The sequence below is a fragment of the Gracilinanus agilis genome, chromosome 2 (assembly GCF_016433145.1).
Source record: "Gracilinanus agilis isolate LMUSP501 chromosome 2, AgileGrace, whole genome shotgun sequence".
In the NCBI taxonomy this organism is placed as follows: Eukaryota; Metazoa; Chordata; class Mammalia; order Didelphimorphia; family Didelphidae; genus Gracilinanus; species Gracilinanus agilis.
This window is the reverse complement of record NC_058131.1, coordinates 309,295,360-309,318,195: the sequence shown is the minus strand read 5'-3', so window position 1 is coordinate 309,318,195 and position 22,836 is coordinate 309,295,360. Positions and strand designations below refer to the sequence as shown.

At 34.7% G+C, this 22,836-nt stretch overlaps 1 long non-coding RNA gene across 2 annotated transcripts in view; it reads left to right on the top strand.

Moving 5' to 3' along the window:
- The window catches only part of LOC123235326, a 173,901-nt gene that overhangs the window by 84,840 nt on the left and 66,225 nt on the right, over positions 1-22,836 (top strand). For both annotated transcript variants that reach the window (XR_006505383.1, XR_006505382.1), the window contains one exon: positions 112-215. This is a non-coding gene — a long non-coding RNA (uncharacterized LOC123235326). The remainder of the gene's footprint in view (positions 1-111; positions 216-22,836) is intronic.

Sequence of the window (22,836 nt, the reverse complement as noted above, 5' to 3'; positions counted from 1 at the left end):
GAAGGAAATGGCTACCAGAATAAAGGCAGGCATTCTGCTCTCCCACTATCACACTCTGTGACAGACTGTTAAGGCAATACTTATGGTCCCAATCACACATTTCTCTTCTAGGAATCAGATTGAGGGGATGCAGAGGCCCAAATCAACTACTGCAGTATGGCTGGCAATCTCAGAGAGATGACGACCTGCCAAATTCCCGACACACAGGCGGATGTGTAAGTGGTTGTAGTAACTTCCCCAAAAAGCTGTTTTCCCTTAAAAATGATTTTAGATTTCCTTATACAAAAGTAAGATAATTAAATATATAGATATATAAGTATCTATTCTATACACATATATCTCAATGCATATTTTCAGATATATACATTCATATCCATATGTGTATATGGCACTGCATATAGTTATATAAAATACATACATGTATCTAGCATACATTTTTGCATATTTGGCATATACAAATATATGTATATATTTATACGTATTATTCTTTTAGTCTCCAAAGGTCACTCAGATAACAAATAGCTTCAGTGAGTCCTTTAGCAGCAGTAATCAGTGACTCTCAGCCTCTTGGCTTGGCTGCTGTGGCAGGGGTCTGAGTGCTAGAGATCTTGCTGAGTACAGCCTCCTATAGCAGGGACCAACGAACAGACCACACACTTCTGCTCTGCTACTGGGGTTGTCTTTGAGAAAGAATTGCTGGGAAATGAATGGCTTGAATGGTGGAGAAAGGTGAATATTGTACCCTTAATTTTGCCATTGAATTCACCAGGAAAACAATAATGACAAGAACAATAACCAGGACAAAGAAGGCCTTGTCTGATATTTGTAACTTAAAACAGTAGCATGAAACTTTCATAGTCTTGTAATCTGTAAATGAAATGAATGGTGATAGCTTATCTCTCTTAAACAAATCTGCAAAGGCACTTACAACAAGAAATTAGTCATGTCTTGAGAATGGGCTTCCTAGAAATCTTCACTATCTGTGGGGAGTTTATTAAACACATGAACTGCATAATATTTCTCTGCACAGTGGCCATTTGATTACCAGGTTTCTACTTTCCTAAATTCTCCTCAACATAATATTTCTTATAAAGCTACAACATGCAGTGATTCAGATGGAATCCCACAGGGAGAGGTACAATTAAGAATCTTATGCAATAACACATTCCTTTGTCCTTACAATTAGCATATGTATGGGCATCTGCAGTGGAAAAAAAGTGCTGATGCAAGTACTCTGAGTTTACTTTTTATTTTTGCTGCACTGTATTTGATATATTTGAGTTATACTTATATACCTCAGCATTATGATAACACCCAGGCACTGACTCCTAGGATAATGACACTTAAAAAAAAAAGTAATCTTCTCTGGAGGACATCCTGCAAATGTCCTATACTTATAAATTCTGACCTCTCTGACTATATCTACTCAACTCCAAAACACACAGTCAATTCAGTTAAAAAGTCCATTTAACCAGCTGACACACCCAGCTGACTTAATCTTTGAGCTGGCTGGGTATTTCAGTGCTGCTTGCTGTTGATGTTCAAAACAACCCGTCTCCTTCCTTTATGCCTTTACACACGGTGCTCCTCATACCAATAATAATCTGCTTTCTCATTTTCACCCATTAGATTGCTTACTTCGTTTTAACCCTATGCTCAAATGCTGTTTCTTACAAGGGGTCATTCTTGATTCTTCCCCATCCTTCCAGTTGTCAGTGCCCATCCAAGATTACTTTCCATCTTGCTGAACTCTTCTCAGGAGTTAGCGTTAACCTTTGGTGTCTACTTTTCACCCAAATCTCACCTATGGCTCCAAGAAGTTGTAGCATGCACAATAACCATAGTCTGGTAAAACTGTCTTGGCAAAGGGACTAAACCAAGTTGAACCTCAAACCCATCAGTGAATTAAGGGGGTGTCTATTCCTAACATGTGAAGAATTCCCCCAGTAGAAGGGACAGATGAGAACAATTTGTTCCAAAGGCCATGAAGGTAGCTGAAGCAGGCACTGTAGACATCAAAGACACCAAGATCATCCCCCTGAATCCTGAGCCAGAGCCAATCTTATTGACTTTTATCTTGTCACTGGACTTTAATGATTCTAGAAGAGAGAATGAAGCTGAAGATTGTGCAACTCTGCCTTACTTAAATCATCCCATGATGCCACTGGTCCTCTTCAAAAATGGAGGATGAACAACTATAATTTTCCATTTACTTTTTATACAATGTATTTCCATTTACTTAAATGTGTGCATATAAGTATTAGAAAATGACAATTTTCTTGTTATTTTTGTATCCCTAGCACCTAGCAAAACACCTTGCTCAAAACAGATGTTTAATACATGCTTAATAAGAAAGATTGAATTTGTTACCCTTTGAAAATGTAAACACTGTCCAGGGACATGGATAGGGTTAAAAGTAGTGGATGGAGAGAAGAGTTTGCATATGGATGGACAATTTTCATTAAGTTGTATGCTAGAGATGGTGTCTCCTGAATGCCACAGGTTCAGTACTTGTTGATGGAAGCTGTAGCAGTGGCTCTAGTAGAGTATGAACAGGATGAAGAGTAAATGGTAGGTGTAGGACCTATTTTCAAGGTTCCACTTTTTCTTATCTCAACCATTTTCTGCTTTATACAGCTGCACAGGTTGAAATTTCTTTGGGTACACACAAAATCCTATTCTCAAACCTCATAAAGACAAGAAGATGACCCTGGGTTCTTTAATACTATGCCAATGAAGTACAAGCTCACGTCAGTTTGATCAAGATGGAAAGGTATCAATTAGAGTTCCAACAACAGACTGTGAGTGCTTTCTGAACACTGACCTAATTAGGTATGCTTATCACAAATAGGCTGATCACTTTTTGATAAACTATTTGTCCACAGCAACTCATGAAACAAATAAAAATAAAAAATAGCCCTCAGTCCTATGCAGCTCCCTTTACTTCTGCAGGGAGGGCAACAGAGTGGATGAAAAGTATAAAGGGGTGCAAAGAATCAGATAATTTTAAGATTATCTATAAATATTCTTAACTGTTGATGAGATCTTTGTCTAATGTGAGATTCTTGTCTAATGAGCAATAAATGGATATATTCCTGGTAGTACTGAATTGTGTCAATTTTAACATTTTTTTATAAATGAAACCAAAAGACAGAAGGAAGATGAAGTCAAGTCAAGTTGAAGCTAAGCAGAAGAATGATTCATGGGTTCTTTTTGGAGTGATAAATAAAGGAATTGGTGGAGTTAGTTTTTGTCTGCCCAAAGGCAGCAATAAAAATAAAAATCATTTCTTCTATCATTAAAGTGCTCATAAGTATTTTCAAAAAGACTACCATGAAAGTAAGTACAGCTTATGAGCTAACATCTGTTGCAGAGGATGAAGATGGAAAGAAATTCTACAAAAACATCAAAAATATTCTCCCTCCAAATTAAATTAACATATGTTTTGATGTTTGGGGACTCTAATGTAAAGGTGAGGATACGATGACAAAAAATAAGTGAGAAAAATGTGGTTTAGGAATAACCAATGTTAAAGGCCAAAGCCCCACAGAAGCTTCATACCTACATATCACAAATACTTTAAGAAAGAGATTGGGAAAATGCTGGGTAGAGTAGTCACCAAATTACATTACAAAAATGAAAATTATTGTATTTTAACAGACCATAAAGAACTTGTTTTTAATGTGGAAGTCATTTTTGAATTAGGTGACTATGGCGGCGAGCTAGAATGCTGACTTGTTATAGAAAAGTTCACAATTAAAAAATGAGGAGAAAGAAACAAAATGAGGAAATATCTGGCATACAATTAAAACAACTCTATTCTGATCAATTTAAACAAGTTATTAATGATGAAAATATGGATGGAATAAAGAATAGATATAGGAAGTTTAATGCTTATAATGAATTATCATAACGAGACCAAAAGGGCATAAAAAAGCATCATCAGAAGACATCTGACTTACCTGTCAAACAGGAGGATATGGCACCTAAGGGAAGAGAAGATTTAGAATATAAACCAGTTTGTAAAATCTTATGGAGAAGGATAATGGAAGATTATGAATAATATCTTTTCATAAAATAAAGAAGTAGAAAATATAAACAGTTAAAAAAACCTGGTGAAAAGAGATTAAAAAAGGAAAAAGGACCTATTTGTTAAAAATATTTGTGGCAGCTTTTTTGGTGATGAAGAATTGGAAATTAAGGGATGAGTGAACAAATTGTGGTATATGATGGAATATTGTTGTGTCATAAAAATTTATGAGGAGGATGATTTCAGAAAAAAACCTGGAAAGATCTACATGAACTAATGGAGAGTGAAGTAAGCAGAACCAGGAGAACATTGTACACAGTAACAACAATATTGTTTGATGATCAACTGTCAAATATTTAGCTATTTTCAGCAATACAATGATCTAGAACAATTATGAAAGATTTATGACAAATAATTCTATCCACCTACAGAGAAAGATCTGTTGGAACCTCAATGCAGATCAAAACATATTATTTTTCACTTTATTTTATTTGTGTTTTTATTTTTGGATTTTGGTTTTATGAGAGTCTCCACAACAGTGACCAATATGGAAATAAATTTTACATTATTATACATATATAATCTAGATCAAATTGCTTACCATCTTAAGGAGAGGGGAAGGAGGAGAGAGAAGGAGACAATTTGTATCTAATAATTTCAGAAAATTTAAGTTGAAAATTGTTATTATATGTAACTGGGAAATATTAAAAAATATAAAACCCTAAAAAAAGATGAAGAAACTGAGAGTGAAGTTCATTCTCAAACATATAACTCCATTATATATGTTTTAAAATATGGTTAATTACGGTTTGAAATGTTTTGTTCTTGTTGGAATACAAGTTTGTTTAGGAATTTCCAAGAAGCAATTCTTATAAGGTAGTTTCTAGTCAAAGAGACTTTGATATTGTAAAATAATAAATTTGTTTTGTCAAAAAAAAGAAAGTTTGGTGAGACAGCTAAGCAAACTCATCCTAAATCAATTTAAAGATAAAACTAGAAGGATAACAAACTGATAAAAGATGGTAAAGATCGGTAAAGATTTTTAGAATAAACTTGTTCACTATCAAAGACAGTGAAGCTATGATACTTCAACTCCACAACACAGTTTCAGATGAACATCCAGAAGAGGAGGATGTGACACTAAAGAAAACAAAGATGGGAAGAGCAGCTGGATTAAACTGTGTGTGTGTATGTTGAGTGTTAATGTTTTAATTCACCAGGTATTTGAATGAAGGGGAAGATACCAAAACTGTGGAAAAAAACTTGAAACAATATTTTTAAAAGGCTATCAAGAGAACATATACTCCCATCTTATGTGCCTACTTTTCCATCTACATATTATTTTTATCAGTATACTTTACATACAAATTGAGAGCATCCTTGACAAGGATATTACTAGAGGCTTAGCATGATTTAATAAAAAATATTTCACAATAGACAGTATATCTTTTATCATCATGCAATTTTCTAGAAGACACAGAATATGATTCCAGTGTGCTTATTATTTGTTGAATTTAAACAAATTGATTCATTTAGAACAAAATGCTACTTTGTGTGTTTTCTTTAAGCTATATCTCTCTCATCCATAAGTCAAAATTATTCCATATTCCTTAGAAGATAGAACTAGAAGGATAACCTTGTTTGATGACTCTCTCACCATTATCAGCTGAGCCATAAAAGATGTAAGCTCATCAAAGGTGTTTGCTACTATCATAGAGGTGATCTAGTGGAGTCCAAGTTCAGGAATAATTCTCTGTGAATGATATGGTCTTCCAGAAGTTTCTGTTTGCAGATGACATTGTACTAGTTGTGTCAAATTTCAGAAGCTTCTGGAAGAAATTCATAACCACTCAAAAGGGTTTGAACTAACCAATGACACAGGAAGAAGCAGATGGATAAAGAATGCTTATAATACAGATTACGGCATACACTTATACAGGCAACCTTTAGTGCTCATGCATAAGTATATCCATCTTAGTGAAAAGGGAAGAGTTGGGTCCCGTATTAAGCAGGTGAAAGAAGATGGGCTGGATTTTAGAGCACCTTTAATGACTTTAAACTTCTTCCAGAAACAAAAGGCTATCTTTTTAAAACTAATATTCTGCCAGTCTTCTTGCATGACTATGAGTCATGAACTGAAGTCTCTGAAGACTTAAACATGATTTCATTTAGAGGGTAATGGAGAGCTTCATAATGGGTGTGAACAGGCTGCATGTAACAAATAAGGCACTACAAAGAATTCCTTGAGTAAAGGATTATCAAAGTAAGGTTGAAAATGAAGATGGGTTGGTCAGAGAGTGAGAAAAAGTGTTAATCAGGTTAGCCATGTGTCCCACTAGCATTCTTCCAGTGTCGGGAAAATCAAAGAAGGTAGAGACAGCATGTTGTATGTATGTGGGGTCTTTGATGAGCTTATGAGAGGACATGACCTGCAAAGGATAGACAGATATGGAAGGATGGTAATCTGAATCATTGGAAGATTAATGGATGAGATCATATATCCAATTGAGTATCTGATCATTTGAGACACAGTCTTAGACCCCATACAATTCTCTTTATATAACAATCTTCCTGGGAGTATCTGAATACTTCTGAGATTTAATAGTCAAGGTTTAGTGAGGGTGAAAAATACAAATCCTTCTTCAATGTCCTACAATCCCAAGAAATATAACCTTGTATTTATCATATGTATGTAAAAGGGTATGCTATTCAGTAACTTATGTGTACTCTGAATCTGTCTGTCTGTGGCTTAGAGGAAGGCAAGAATAAATATTTCAACATTTCATCCTCCTATCCTTTCCCAAAGAAAACTGATTCCTGCCAAAAGTAAGTTGGGGTCAGAGTATGGCCACTCTCTTTCCTTAGAGAGAAGGAATACTGGACTAAAATATTATACACATACAGATATATATGTGATATATATGCATATACATATGCTACATGTGTATATAATTTTTTCTTCCCTTAAATATTGTCTAGGGGAAATAATTTTTAGCTTCAAGCTATACTTCTGATCACTATCCTTTAATGAGAAAGGAGGATACCAAGATAGATATCGAAAACTTCATTTCCTTCTCACCAAGTGCCAGCTCTACAATGAACACGTAGCAAGTAAATAGTAAATAAACTCATTTATCCAAAAAGTTAGTAAATAAAAAACAAGACAAAGTAGACACATGAGAAGATATACTAGATAATACAGAGTGAACTCTGTCTCTGGGAGTAAGACAACTTGAGAGAGAGAGAGAGAGAGAGAGAGAGAGAGAGAGAGAGAGAGAGAGAGAAAGAGAGAGAGAGAGAGAGAGAGAGAGAATTCACAGTCTCTTATGCCACAATAGAGACATAATAAGAGATTGCTACCTTCTCTACATATTTGTTCTCAGGATCTTTCTCTTTAGCAACTTAAAGAAAGGTGGGAATGGCATACCTCTTTCAAAACTGGAAATCCAGTCAGGAACTCTCTTCTCTTATTCACTCTGGCCTTATGCAGATGTAGGACATTAATCTTTATCAATGAGGAGAGAATCCTATGCAAGCCTATACAACTGGTCCCTTGAACCAAGGGTTACATTCATATGAATATATATAGGATATGCCAAGATATCCTCAGTGTACTTTTAAACTATTAACGCTTAAAACTACACTAAGACTTTTGGGACACCTGTACAACACAAACACCCCCACAAATGTGTATGTGTATGCACACATACATATATAGTAAGTAAACATGTATATATATATATATAGTAAATAAAAATGTATATACATACATGTATGTATAGATATTTGTTTATACTTAATGTGTATGCTATCTCCTCGATGGACTATAAACTCTGTAGGGCTAGAGATTATTTCATTTTTGTATTTGTATCATCAACACCTAGCACAATGCTTGACATTAGCAAGTTCTTAACAAATGATGATCAATAAAATCATATTTATCCATCTAAATATTTGAGACATAGCTTTGGTCTTCTTATAATTCTCATTATATAGCAATCTAACTACCTTACAAGTTTCAAAGATGCAAAAGTGAATGATAGACCCTCAGAGCAGGAAAGGATTTGGTCCAGCCTCCCTCCCAATGTAGGATTTCTACTCTTCCTCCCACCCCTGACCCCAACATCCATGACAGGTGCTCACATAACTTTTGATTGTAGGATAATTTTAGATAATTGTGAATCTATAAATGGGAAGATTCAGGCCTTGAGCTGATAGCCATAAATCTTGAATCTTCTGCTTCTCAATTTATTTTGGATTTCCTCTCTGACTTCTCAGAATAAGAAGTTGTGATATTTAGCCTTGAAAGAAAGCAAGGTAGATGTGGACTGAGAGAAATTATTGCAGTGATGGTATGGCTCTTTTTGAAAAGCTAATAGCTTTGAATTTATTTCATCCCTGTTTTCTGGAAGCTCATGGTGGAGAAAAATGGGAACAAATCCTTTCTTTCCAAGCCAGTGGACTGTTTGGTTCCTTTCCTTATCATTCCCTTCTTAAGAGTATAAGACCCTAAAGGAAAAACAAATACCTGTGCAATCCCATCAGATTTCAGGTCACATTTTGGAAAAGATTGAAAATAAGAGTTCCAGAAAGTAATACTCCATGCTTGCTAAACTAAAAAGGAATAATAACAATAAACAGAGTGCCTTGAGCTCTTTGGAGGAAAGGCATAATATAAATCTAAGAAACAAATGAATAACAAACAAATAAAATCCTAATGAAGACTATACATTTTGACCACACATTCCTCTTTTAAAGAGCCAATAGAATAGAAAACTTGCTTATATATGGAGTAGGCATTATGGAATAGAAACACCCCTGGAATTCAGTCTTATCAAATATTATCAAGCTTAGGCTAGTGATGGGAGCCATGCAGAGAAAAATGTCTATTTACTTACTGGTGGCTTGGTTGGGGTTATCGTTTAGAATCTAGACTGCCTGCTTTTCTATAGATGCAACCTTCTGAGGTACAGAGATAGCTGAGTGTCATAGGCAGCTCGATGGAACAGTGTATAAAGTACTAGGCTTGAAGCCAGGAAGGTTTGAGTTCAAATTGACTTAAGTCATTTACTAGCTGTGTGACCTAGGCAATTTGCCTCAATTTCTTTACCTATAAAATGGGGATAATAAATAACTCTCAGGGTTGTTGTGAGGATCAGATGAGATAATTATCTCACAGTACCTGACCATAGTAAGCATATAGAAAGTTAGCTATTATTAGTATTATTATTTTGTAATGCATAACTGAATAAAACTGTGGGGAGGGTATTTCATCTACCATTTTTGAATCAGACAATGAAAGATTTAATTTGTTAGGCACTCAGTATCATGGGAGTATCACTCTTTATGGCACAGAATCCTTATCCAGATGTAGTTTTTATACTCTATAAAAGACGGAGAGAAAGAAACTTACTTTTCTTAATTTGCTAATAATTAACATATTCAACTAGCATTTATTAAGGACTTATTGTATATAAAGAAATAGTTTACATATATGATTTTATTTTTTTCATAACAACGTGCAGAGTAGGTAGTACAAATATTATTACCTCCATTCTCTTTTAGAGATGAAGAAACTGAGACTAAGAAAAAAGTTAAGTCACTTGACTTATATGCCAATACATCTCTCACTGTATCTCAATTCAAATGAGTGCAAATGAATTCCTTCAAGTCAATTTTTAAAATTTAATTCAACTAACAAAAGGCTATTTTCCCTTATACATAGATAAAGTAGGTTTTAGCACTGAAAGTATCATCTGCACTCATTTTACATATAAAACTAAAGAACATTTTTATAGGGCTTTACAGTGTATAAATCGTTTTATTTTTGTTTTTTTCATTTTTAACACAAGCCCTGTGAGGTAGAGAGCACAAGTCACATTATTCCCATTCTACAGACAAGGAAACTTGGCCAAGAGACAGAAAGTAACTTACACAAGGTCACAAAGCTGGCCTTGGCAGAATGCAGCATTTGTTTCTTTGTGTGGCATTGGCTCAGGAATATTTCATAACTCAACTTGGCATCTTTACTTGCTTCCTGATTCAAGAAAGGTGAATTAAGGATTCAGAAAAAAACCCCAACAAAACAGAGGATGGGAGACAGGCACAAGGAAGGAAGATGAAAAGCATTGGAATTGTTTCATGACATGATTTGGATTCTTTTTCTGTATATAAAGGTTTTCTTTCTTTGAGGAGCAAACTGATCAATTAAATTCCCAAAGTCAGATTAATGATCATAGGATTTATAGCCAGAAGGAAAGTTAAAGATCATAAGGCCATAGATCTGGAGTTGGAAAGGATTGTAAAGACCAGCTAGCCTAACCTCTTTATTTTACAAGAGAGTAAATTGAGGATTATGGAGGTGAATTTGCTTCTTTAAGATTATCCAGGTAGCAAAGAGCTCGGACTTGAAGTCATGTTCTGTGACTCCAAAACCAGTGCTTGGATAATTAGAAGAACAGCATCCCCCCAACATTTTTTAATTTAAAACTTTTTTTTAAATTTATTTTTCTCTCAGTTACATATGGACTGTTATGGGGATAATTTGAGGAAAGGTGTGTGGTATAAGGGAATTTGAAAGGAAGTTGTCAGAGACTTGCTAAGTGAGTAATCTAGGTTATAGGTAGGCTGGGATTAAGGAGATTCAGGATATAATATGGCTGAAGTCAGGAGTATAACACAGAAGGGAAACAGAGATCTTCAGGGAGAGGAGAAATTAAACTAAACAGACAAACAGCAGGCTTTTCAGACTGGGACTTAGGCTCAAACACTGGCAGAGGGAAATAGACTATACTGAAATTAACAACAGGCTTAGTTAATTTCACAGGAAGGGACTTATTTTGAAGTTACAACTTCCTCCAAGATGGATACCCCTGCTTCCCTTTAAGCCCAGAGTATGTTGGTTCTTTCCCTCTTCTTCCCTCTCTTGATAACTAACAGACAAATTATACTAATAGGTCTGTTGAAACCCAAAAGGGTTTATTATCTTTAAAGGATGATTTGTCAGGAAAGTGGATCAAAGGAAAGCTCTAACAGTTGTCTCAGGAACCTCAGGTGGGGAAGGGAGGCAAAGATGGAGTCTGAGTAAGGACCAGCCTTTAACTCAATTTACAAAGTAAATGATGACTGACTAGTTTCTTTATATCTATTATTGTCAAATAACAATTAACCCTTCACAGATTTGAACTCCTCTCTAATTACTCTCCTTATTAACTCCACAGACATATAAGGTAAGGGAGGGAAGGTAGGAAATAATATTAGGGAAGGAAGATATAAAGGATTTATCCAAAATAATAATTTCTTAAGTAAATATATCAAAGCTAGGCTAAATTTCAATACTATAGCTAGGTAAAGAGGCAGCTCAGCTGATCAGACAACCTTCCTCCACAGGAGACCCTAATCAACTCCCTTTTTCTCAAGATTCCAAAACCCTAACTGATTTAGAACTCAGCCAAAGCTAGAAAAAACTATATGACCCCCACTCTCTATACTACAGAAAACAATGTTTAACATATCTTGTTGTAATTTTGAGTTCTAAATTCTCTCCCTCCATTACCCTTATCACTTCCTTGAGAAGGCAAATGATTTGATATAGATTATATATGTGCAGTTATGCAAAATATATTTCCATTTTAATCATTTTACAAAAGAAAAACATTATCCAAAACAAAAAATTTCAAGAAAAATAAAGAAACTAAAAAAGTATGTTTTGATCAGCATTTGTACTCCATCAATTCTTTCTCTGGAGGTAGAATGTGTGTTTTCATCATAAGTCCTTTGGAACTGTTTTTGGATCATTGTGTTGCTCAGAATAGCTAAATCATTAACAGTTGATCATCTTACAATATTTCTATTACAATGTTCTCCTAGTTCTTCTCATTTCACTTTGCATTAATTCATAGAAGTTTCCCCAGGTTTTTCTGAAAACATCTTTCTTGTCATTTCTTATAGCACACTAGTATTTCATTGCAATCATCTGCCACAACTTTTTAAGCCATTCCCCAATTGATGGGCATTCCATCAATTTCCAATTCTTGCCACCACTAAAAGAGCTACTATGAATATTTTTGTGCATATAAGTCTCTATCCTTTTTCTTTGATCTCCTTGGGATACAGACCTAATAGTAGTATTTATTGCTGATTAAGTATGAATAAGTTTATAGCCTTTTTTTTAACCCTTAATTTTTGGTGTATTGTCTTATAGGTGGAAGAGTGGTAAGGGTGGGCAATGGGGGTCAAGTGACTTGCCCAGGGTCACACAGCTGGGAAGTGGCTGAGGCCGGGTTTGAACCTAGGACCTCCTGTCTCTAGGCCTGACTCTCACTCCACTGAGCTACCCAGCTGCCCCCAAGTTTATAGCCTTTTGAGCAATCCAAAATTGTTCTCCAGAATGGTTGGATCATTTCACAACTCCACTAATAGTGCATCAGTGTCCCTATTTTTCCATATCCTCTCCAATATTTGTTGTTTTCCTTTTTGACATATTAGCCATTCTGATAGGTAGCACAGTAAATAAGTAGTACTACAGAGTTGTTTAAATTTGCATTTCTCTAATCAATAGAGATTTAGAGCATTTTTTCATATGACTATAGATAGCTTTGATTTCTTCTTCTGAAAACTGCCTGTACATATTCTTTGACCATTTGTCAAATGAAGAATGAATTCTTATAAGTTTGACTTAGTTCTTTATATATTTGAGAAATGAAGTCTTCAAAGAAACTTACTATAAATCCTGCCCAATTCTTCACAGCATTTGTTGCTTTCCTTCATATCCTGGTTTTATTTGTGCAAATCCTTTTAAATTTAATATAATCAGAGTTATCCATTTTACATCCCATAATGCCCCTATCTCTTATTTGGTCATAAATTCTTCCCTTATCCATTGCTCTGACAGGTAAACTATTCCATTCTCTCTTAATCTGCTTATGATAACACTCTTTTTGACTAAATCACATACCCATTTTGACCTTATATTAGTATATGGTGTGAGATGTTGGTCTATACCTAGTTTCTGTCAAACTTCTTTCCAGTTTCCCCAGCAATTTTTGACTAAAATGAAGTTCTTGTTCCAAAAGCCTGGATCTTTGGATTTATCACGCACTAGATTACTATGGTCATTTACTATTGTGTATTGTGTGTTTAATCTATTCTACTGATCCATAACTCCATTTATTAGTCAGTACCAGATTTTTTTCATGATTACCATTTTGTTATACACTTTGACATCTGCTACTGCTAGACCATCTTCATTCACATATTTTTCATTGATTCCCTTGATATTTTTGACCTTCTGTTCTTCCAGATGAATTTTGTTATTATTCTTTCTTGTTAAATTTTTAAAAATTAAGTTTAGAATAACTTTTTCTAATTTGTCATGACATTGAATGAGTACATTAATTTTGGTTATTTTTTATTATATTGGTTCAGTGTCCTTATGAGCAATTAATATTTCTCCAGTTGTTTAGATCTGACTTCATTTGTTTGAAAAGTACTTTGCAATTGTGTTCATATAGTTCCTGGGCTTGTTTTGGCAAGTAGACTCCCAAGTATTTTGTATTGTCTAAAGTTATTTTAAATGAAATTTTTCTTTCTATTTTTTTCCCTGCTGGACTTTGTTGTTATCATATAGAAATGCTGATGATTTTTTGAGTTTATTTTAATATCCTGCAACTTTGCTAAAGTTGCTAATTATTTCAACTAGTTTTTAAGTTTATTCTCTTAAGTATACCATCATATCAACTGCAAAGAGCATAGTTTTATTTCCTCATTGCCTATTATAATTCCTTTAATTTCCATTCCTTCTTTTATTGCTATAGCAATAAATATTGCTTTTGTTGCTGATAGTTTTCCTAATGTTGAACCAGTCTTGCATTCCTGGTATAAATTCCACTTGGTCATAGTATATGATTTTTGTGAAGTATTACTATAATTTCCTTCCAAGTATTTCATGTAAGATTTTTGTATCAATATTCATTTAGGAAATTGGTTTATAATTTTCTTTCTCTATTTTTGTTCTTCCTAGTTTAGATATCAGCATCATATTTGTGTTGTAAAAGGAATTTGATAGGATTTCTTCTTTACTTATTATATAGTATTAGAATGAATTATTCTTTAAATGTTTGGTAGAATTCACTTTTGAGTCCATCCAGTCCTAAGGTTTTTTTTTTAGGGAGTTGATTTATAGCTTGTTTATTTTATTTGTTAAAAGATTTTTTTTTAAAGATAGGGCTATTTAAGTACTTTATTTTCACTTAGGTCTGAGCAATTTATACTTTTATAAATAATCACATTTCTTAGATTTATTGGCATATAATCGGGTAACATAACTCCTAGTAATATTTCATTTTTCTGGGTGATGAATTTTTATTTTTGATCTTGTTAATTTGTTTTTTTTGTTTCTTCTTAAAAATCAAATTAACCAAAGGATTATTTATTTCATTGTTGTTGTTTTTTTCACAAAACCAGTTCTTAGTTTTATTTCTTAGTTTAATTTTATTATTCTCTCCTTTGATTTTCAGGATTTTCAATTTGATGTTTAATTAGGGATTTTTATTTCATTGTTTTTCTAGTTTTTTTAGTTGCATGCTCACTTGACTGATCTTCTCTTTCTCTATTTAGGATATTAGTGTTTAGAGATATAAAATTCCCCTAAGTATTGCTTTTTCTGTATCTCATAAATTTTGGTGTACTGTCTCATTGCCATCATTCTTTGCCCTTTTTTTTTAGATGATAAAAATAAGGCCTTCTGTGTCCTAGGAGGACTCAGTGAGGAGTATGTTTAATTTAAAGCAGGTCAGATCTTGGGAAAAACCTCCTTTACTGATGGAGATGATAAAATCCTAAATGAGCAACCAAGAGAGGCAGCAATGTAGGACTTTGAGAATAACTCTCAGCAGAGAAGTACTATAGGAACTGTTTCTCCTTGCTGCTTTAGATACTAACCTGAAGGCAGAGGGTTAGATCAAATGATATCTTAGGATCTATTCATGCTCTAGGTCCATGATTCTTCTGTAATATCTGCATTTGAAAACTAAAGAAATGGATTTGGTGATCTCTTGTCTCTCTTAATTTTCACGTGTTTTCACTTTTTGTTGATCAAAGTAACTTTTTGGGGTCCTCATAGGAGAATCCCCAACATCCAACTTGAATCTTCTAGTAATGATCTGACAAAATATCTGGGGAGGGTGGTAGTTTGTTCCCCTGAGGGAGATGCAAAAAAGACAATAAGAAAAAAAAGTCATTTTTCGTCCTCAATGGGATGGTATCCTATCTTAAAATAGTAATAGGGAGATTGCAAGGAGGGCTTTGAAATCCAAAAGTCATTAGTCAACATGTTTATTTAATTTCATCGTGGTTGGAGATGATTTCAACACTTAAATTTTCTAATGGATCCATGATCTATTTGGTGTGGGTACTCCTTCCACAAATGTAGATCACAAGTCTTCTCTATCCACTTCTTCTGTGAGATTCTCATCTATGTCCTTTTGTAAATCATTCATTTGTGTATCCCTTCAAAACACTAGTGGTTTTACTCTGGTTCTTATAATATTTTATAATTTGATAAATGATGACTAAGAAAACATTAGCTTAACCACTTATGCTTTCTCATTTCTATAAAATCTTTATAAGAATGGTCTATGTATGAATTGAGGGCATCCTTAATGAAATTTGAGTGGACAGACAGGGTTTTGCAGATAATTTTCTATAGCAGGTTTTTTTTACAGCAGGCAAGTTTCTAAATCTTTGTGATTCAGCAGCAAAAATGCAGCCTTAAAGGCTCTTCTCAAAAGAGATGCGTTCTATGTATATGTTAAAGGTCATGTATTAATTCAAGGCATGTCATTAAATTTGTTCAAATATTTGATAACTATCAATGTTAAGCAAGAGGATGATTTTGCAAAAACAATGAAAAATTATAAACAAGTGTCAGGTTGAATGTCTTACTTGGGATCATTTAGTTATTAAGTGATAAATCTGGGACTGGTAATTCAGGTCTTCTGAGTCTTATTTTAGAGTTTTTTGCTGTTACAGTAATAAGTAAATGTTCAGCCAGTATCTAGTCAAGAGTTAAATCTAGGAAATCACAGAGTTAATGGGACCAAGTTTCAAGATCTAATCCCAAAGGTGGAATACAAAGACAATGTCAAAATCCAGCAGATGTGGCTGCTGATTCAAAACCTGCTTTCAAAACTTGCTCCCTGCTTTCTTTTTCAGGAAGGTACTGGACATTGATGGGACTCCTTAGGTAATCAACTCTAGGAAACAAGTGAGAAGTGACTAAGTGTGTTTCCCTAATAAGATCAGGAGACAGGAGAGCCATCCCAAGGCGAATCATTGAACTACCTTTCTTGGAAGGCAGAGACCAGGCTGTCACCTCATATATTTTTCCTTATGTCAGGTTTAGGATTGCACACACAATAGGCATTCAATAAATTTGTTTTGAATAAATAAGTTATAGAGAACTAGGTAAATTATTTCATAATAATAAAGCAGTTATAGAGGCAGTGTGGTATAGTGCATAGAGCACTGGGCTTGACGTTGGAAAGACTAAGGGGCAATATCTGCTTTAGACACTAGTACTTGGCTTTTGTCAGGTGATTTAACCTCTACTTGCCTCAAGCCTTTTTCCAGACTGAGTCATTCATGAATTGTGACCTACCTTGGTGGAAAGAGTTCCCCATACATAGATACTTCAAGTATATGAGTAAATAGTCTAACTGGATAATTTACCTCCCAAAATCTACTCTGGTGCTTGAATTGTCTAGTTTGGTTATATACATTGATCAAATAAACTAGAAAATTGTCCAATATCAACTCAAATATTTTGCTTGATTTTTAAGTCTATCAATTTCCTAATGTACAGAATACCATCTCAATAGACCCTTTTGTTCTAGAAGTAAAAGTTTATTTAACTGAAGAGTATAACCTCATTAAAGCTTCTTCAAACATCAAACTGGCATTTGCTTTTCCTGAAATCACATACTTGCCTTTATTTTTTTCCTTCACAATTGTGATGTTTAAAAAACAAGCACATAGCCACAGATGGAGCTTGATGGACTATAAAGAATGTCACCTGATGACTTTACATCTTTAGTTTTACAATTGACACATTCTTATCCTTTAATGTGCATTATATGAAAGTACTGACTGTGATCTTGTGAAGTAGGGATAATAATGTATATACAATTCATAACCAAGTTGTAGAGAGGACAGATGTGATGGTGTCTATAAAACTCTTTCAGGTGTAGAGGATGGTTATCTTTCTTTACGGTTCAATTGCAAACTTCCTGAGGGCAGGAGTTATGTCTATTTAGTGTTCTTTGATATTCTTCCTTACCTCAGAATCCTATGGAAGTAGGCAGACTGGACATACATATAGTCATGTAAACCAGTGGGGTAGAAGCAGAGCTATCACTAGGTACATTTTCTGGTGTTATTGTATTTAATATAGTCTCTTTCCTCTTGAAATCAACAAATTCTAATTCAACAGGTATTTCTCTCTCACGACACTTGTTTGTACCTATTCTATGTACTTATTGTGTTGTAGTTTGTATTCTAATGAATCTATTTCTTATCTTTTTTCTCCTACTAGACTGTAAGATCCTGGAGGGAAAGGGATAGCGCTTATTTATCTTTGTATCCCTCCCTGAGCTTAGCATAGTGTAATGTGTCTATTACCTGCCCAGGTAACGGTGAGGTCTGCCCTTTCGTTACATGATCCCATGAACTGGAAAAAAAAAGTTCTTTAATTTCACAAGAGTATTTCCCACTGTTCTGTAATGTTCTGTTTGGCACTTAATGAATGTTATTGAATTGAATTAAGGTCCACAGGCATTCATTCATTCATTTGTTCACTGAATAAACATTTATTAAGGATGCACTCAGCTCTAGAAGAAGTTACAAAGATATATGATGCCACCCTTGCCCTCAAACAGGGCCTGTGATACTCTCTTCTGGGCCAGTAATGTACATCCCTGACTCAAGCCTGTTCCAGTCAGTGAACCCTGAATCTTCATTCCTCTTCAATTCTTTACTGTTTTTCCAGAGTATGTGATCCCATTTCCCATTTCCCCTCTTGTTTCACTCCCTCTCCTAAACTCCATGTTTCATGTTCCAAACCTCTGTACCCCAACTCCAATTTGCTCCTTTTTGCTTGCTAAACATGATTCGGGGTTCTTTACTATCTCTTGACTCATTAACTCCATTAGAGCAGGCTAGCAGGAATGAAGAGCAGGAATGGTTTTCCTCTACATTGAAGGGTATTTACACAAAAGCCTGAACTGATGGGCACCTGCGAACATCCCCCTCTGTTTGACAGGGACTGGCTGGTGTATACTAAGCAGGAATTTGGGAGTTGGCAGTAGTAGATCTGAGGCGAAGCTTTTTTTCCCAGGCTAACCTCTAAATAAGCCAATGGGGAGGAGAACTGTTTGGGCTAAGTTAGTGCTTATACCCTTGCATTTTGAAAGATTCAATTTTCTTAATTCTCCCCTAGGTCCCTGAGTTGTGTAAGTGGCTGATTAGTTATGGAATAGTTATGTGTTCTTCGTATTTACAGCACTTTGACTAAATGCCGGTAAGGAGCCTGGATGGAAAGATGAAGTGCTCCAAGCCTGCCTCATCTTAGGATGACTATTAGTACCAAGGCTGGGGACCTTCGAATGCGAACACGTCGAAAAATAGTGCCATCACAGGTGGAGCCTTTTAAAAAGCATCAACTTGATTAAGGAAGACATAAATTAACTAGAGGAAGTAGCACTTACAGTGACAGACCGTCGTCAGAATTCTTTCCCGTTTGGTTTCCATTTAAGTCGGCACATATGGCGAGGGGTTGTTTAAGGGTTTCAGACGTATACATTTCTCTCTCCAAGCAGGAATATGAATGTCTCAATTTAAGTGAACTCAGTGGGTGGTGCAATTCCTTTACCCCATGCTTCTCCTGAACAACGGAAGGAGACGCAGAGAGCTATGTAAAGGTTACTGAGCTGCAAAGGGAACGGTTTGTTTCAATTTAATGTATTTCATTCCAGGGACTTGTGGTCCTTCAAAATTGTCATGTTTGTGCCATAAACAGTAATGAATTGGCTCCAAGACCTGACCTGTGGAATCAGTGATTCATGGAAGAGCTTCGCACAGCCCTCTGGATACCCAGTGTGAATCAGGAAACAATTAAAAGAGAGATCAGAGAAACCCAAGAGTAGGAAGGACTTTGCCAGGTTTTTTACTTTTTCCATACCTCTGCTGCTGGTTTGCATTCCAATAATCAGTCAAAAAAACAAAAAGATAGTACAGATTATAGAAGACGCTAGTCTATATATAGCAAGAATGTTCTATCCTGTGGTACTCCAGTGAATTCTAAATCTAGTAGGTGCTTCATCCTACAAGGACCAGAGGTCAATTGACATAGAAATTTTATTGTAATTTGACTTTGAAATAATTTTTTTAATCCTGTTTCTATTTTCTTTGCCTTATGGATTAAAAAAAATCCCATGTCAATTTGCAGTTTAATCCTTTGGGATATTCTTAAAATATTCTTAAATTAATGCTTTTTAAAATTTTTTATTTTTAATTAAACTCTTATCTTCTATCAGAATCAATGGTTCTGAAAAGCAGTAACAATTGTGATTTGCCAGGAAGTATCTGAAATTAGATTTGTACTCAGGACTTCCTTTGTCCAGGCTTGGATTTCTATCCACTGAGCCAGTAAATCTATCTGTCCCATTAAATACCTGTTGAATGAATGATATAAGGTCTATTATTGCAGCTTAAACTTAATCTCTTTTATTCCTCCCCTCCCACTCCTTACATGGAACAAAAGGAATATCCATCTCATTCTCTTATTCAGTATCCAGTGTTCTCTTAATTGCATCCTTCTCCCTGGACTTTAGGATTATAGGTCTCAGAACTGGAAGGGAATTTAGATCAGGTAACTTCCTACAGACATACCTTGTTTTATTGTGCTTTATTGTACTTCACACATATTAGGATTTTTTGTTTTTGTTTTTTACAAAGTGAAGGTTTGAGGCAACACTGTATCTAACAAGTTTATCACCACCATTTTTTCCAACAGTACATGTTTGCATCATGTCTCTGTGTCACATTTTGGCAATTCTTGCAATATTTCAAACTTATTCATTATTATTCTATCTCTTATAGTAATCTGTGATTAGTGATCTTCGACATTATTATTGTAATTGTTTCTGGGCTCTACGAACCTTGCCCATAAAAGATTTAGAGCTTAATGGACAAATGTTGTGTGCTCCACCAATTGGCTCTTCCATCTCTCTCCCTTTCCTCTAGCCTCCCTATTCAATGAGACACAACAATATTGAAATTAGGTTAGTTAATAACCCTAAAAATGGCCTATAAGTGATCAAGTGAAAAGAAGAGTCAATCTATGTGGCAAAATTCATTGTTGTCTTATTTTTAAAAATTGCTACAGCCACCTCAGCCTTCAGTGACCACTACTCTGATCAATCAGTAGCCCTCAACATTGAGGCAAGACCCTCCACCAGCAAAAAGATTATAACTCACTCAAGGTTTAGATAATAGTTAGCATTTTTTAGCAAAGAAGAATTTTTATTCAAATCTCCCGATTACATGTAATAATAATTTTCAACATACACTTTCCAAAAGTATGATATCAAAACCATCTCTTTGTCTCCCTTCTTCCCTCCCTCCACTAGGAGACAGTATTTGATCTGGGCCATACATGTGTTTATCATGCAAAACACACTTCCATATTGGTCATTCTTGTAAGAACATACTCATACAAAACCAAAACTCCAAAATAAAACTGTAAATACACTGATATGAAAGATAGCAGCATGCTTTGATCTGAATCCATCCAACTCCAACAGTTCTTTCTCTGAAGGTGGATAGCATTCCCTGTCATAAGTCTTTCAGAATTGTCCCAGATCATTGCATTGATGAAAGTAGCCAAGTTTTCACAATTGATCATCCTACAATATTACTGTTTTTTTTAAACCCTTACCTTCTGTCTTGGAGTCAATACTGTATATTGGCTCCAAGGCAGAAGAGTGGTAAGGGTAGGCAATGGGGTCAATTAACTTGCCTAGGGTCACACAGTTGGGAAGGGACTGAGGCCAGACTTGAACCTAGGACCTCCCATCTCTAGGCACGGCTCTCAGTCCACTGAGCTACCCAGCTGCCCCTACAATATTACTGTTACCGTGTATAATGTTCTCACAATTCTGCTTATTTCATCCTGCAACTGTTCATGGAGATTTTTTTCCAGATTTTTCTTAAATCATCTCATTTATCATTTTTATAGCACAATAGTATTCCATCAACAATATGTACCACAACTTGTTCAGTGATTCTGCAGTTGATGGACATTCCCTAAATTTCTAGTTCTTTGCCTTCTAAAAGAGCTTCGATAAATATTTTTGTACAGGTAGGTCCTTTCCCCCTTTTTATCATCTCTTTGAGATATAGACCCAGTAGTGGTATTACAGAATAAAAGAGTATCCTCAATTTTATGGCCCTTTGGGCATAGTTCCAAATTTCCCTATAGAATGGTTGGATCAGTTCACAACACCACCAACAATGCATTAGTGTCCCAGTTTTGCTATATCCCCCTCCAACATTTATCATTTTCTTTTACTGTCATATTGGCCAATCTCATAGGTATAAGGTGGTATCTCAGAGTTGTTTTAATTTGCATTTCTCTAAGCAAGAGGGATTTAGAACATTTTTTTCATATGATTATTGATAGCTTTGATTTCTTCATTTGAAAATTGCTCATTCATATCTTTTGACCTCTTATCAATTGGGGAATGGCTTGTATTTTTATAGATTTGACTTAGTTCTCTAGAGATTCAAGAAATTGTACCTTTATTAGAGAAATTTGTTATAAAATTTTCCCCCAGTTTATTGTTTCCCTTCTAATATAGGGTTTCATTAGTTTTATTTGTACAAAAGCTTTTTAATTTAATATAATCAAAATTATTCATTTTACATCTTATAGTGCTCTTTATCTCTTATTTGGTCTTACGTTCTTCCCTTCTTCATAGATATACCAGGTAAACTATTCTATGTCCCCCTAATTTATTTGTGCTATCACTCTTTATGTCTAAATCATATACCTATTTTGACCTTATCTTGGTATCCTTGGTGTTAGATATTGGTCTATGCCTACTTTGTGGCACACTCTTTTCCACTTTTCCCAGCAGTTTTTGTTAAATAGTGAGCTCTTATCCCAAAAGCTGGGTTCTTTGGGTTTATCAAACACTAGGGTTGCTAAGGTCATTTCCTCTTGTGTATTCTGTATCTAATCTATTCCATTGATCTACCATTCTATTTCTTAGCCAGTACCAGACTGTTTTAATGATTTCTGCTTTATAGTATAATTGAGATCTGGTGTCACTAGGGCACCTTCCTTCACTTTTTTTTCATGAATTCCCTTGATATTCTTGACCTTTTGTTCTTCCAAATGAATTTAATTACCATTTCTAGTTCTATAAAATAATTATTTGGTAATTTAATTAATATGGCACTGAATAAGTAAATTAATTCATGTAGAATTTTCATTTTTTATTATATTAGGTTGGCCTACCCATGAGCAATTAATATTTTTTCAGTTGTTTAGATCAGTCTTTATTTGTGTGAAAAATGTTTTATAATTATATTGAGAGAATTTCCATGTTTGTCTTGGCAAATAGATTCTAAGGTATTTTATATTGTCTAGAGTTATTTTGGTGATAGGTATGATACTTACCCATTCTTTTTTTTTAAGAAAATGTTTCTATGGTTACATGATTCATTTTATTTCTTTCCCCCCAAAC